Below are 1124 nucleotides of genomic sequence, written 5' to 3'. Positions count from 1 at the left end.
TGTGTGTGTGTGTGTGTGTCTACGTACGTACAAACATAGTTTCATATGAATATTTCCGCGCGATCAAGCGTGTGTGGGCTGGATGTGTGTGTGCGTACGTGTTTGCGTGTGTGTGTGTGTGTGTGTGTGTGTGTGCATGTGTATGTGTGTGTATGTGCGTGCGTGCGTGTATGTGTGCATGTGTGTCTTCTGTTGCTTTGATGTAATTGTTATTGTGGTCGTGAGTGCAATAGGTGAGAGAGAGAGAGAGAGAGATAGAGAACGAGAGAGAGAAAGAAAGAGAGAGAGAGAGAGAAATAAGGAGACAGAGAAAGAAGGAGAACTAACCGAACAGAGCTAGAGAGCGAGAAACAGAGAGACAGAGAGATAGGGAAAGAGACAGAGAGAGAAAGAGAGAGAGTGAGAGAGAGAAGCAAACAAACAACAGTCAGACAACGAGAGGGAGTGAAGAGAATAAAAACGTTCGTTCGAAATGGTACTCAATGTAATTGGTGTCGCTAATATCCCTAAAGAAAATATTAACCGGAAGAATTGATTGCACGAAGCAGATAATCTCTTTGATTGCTTGTCTTATCCTGAAAGGAACTGTGATTGATTGCAATTTATTTTCACTAATGTACATAATACATATATACATACACATACCCATACACTCATACACGCATACATTCATACGCACATAAAAACATATACACATAGACACTTGTATGTATATATATATATATATGTGTGTGTGTGTGTGTGTGTGTGTGTGTGTGTGTGTTTGTGTGTGTGTGTTCTTATGTAGGTATGTGTATAAGCGTGTGTTTGTATAATACATAAATCTTGGTAGTATCCCTAGTGTTCTATGATTGGCCTCTAGCGAATAATAGTAACAACGCTCCCAATGTAGATTACATGTGTGTGCATCTATATATATGTGTGTGTGTGTGTGTGTATGTGTGTGTGTGCATATATATATATATGTGTGTGTGTGTATGTGTGTGAGCATCTATTTACGTATGTGCAACTATATATGTGTGTGTAGATCTATTTATATATATGTGTGTGAATGCATTTATATAGATATATGTGAGTGTGTGTGCATCTATCTATCTATCTATCTATCTATCTATCTATCTATC

The sequence above is a fragment of the Octopus bimaculoides genome, chromosome 3, assembly GCF_001194135.2.
Source record: "Octopus bimaculoides isolate UCB-OBI-ISO-001 chromosome 3, ASM119413v2, whole genome shotgun sequence".
NCBI lineage: Eukaryota > Metazoa > Mollusca > Cephalopoda > Octopoda > Octopodidae > Octopus > Octopus bimaculoides.
The sequence above is the reverse complement of the archived record's forward strand: the minus strand, read 5'-3'. Positions refer to the sequence as shown.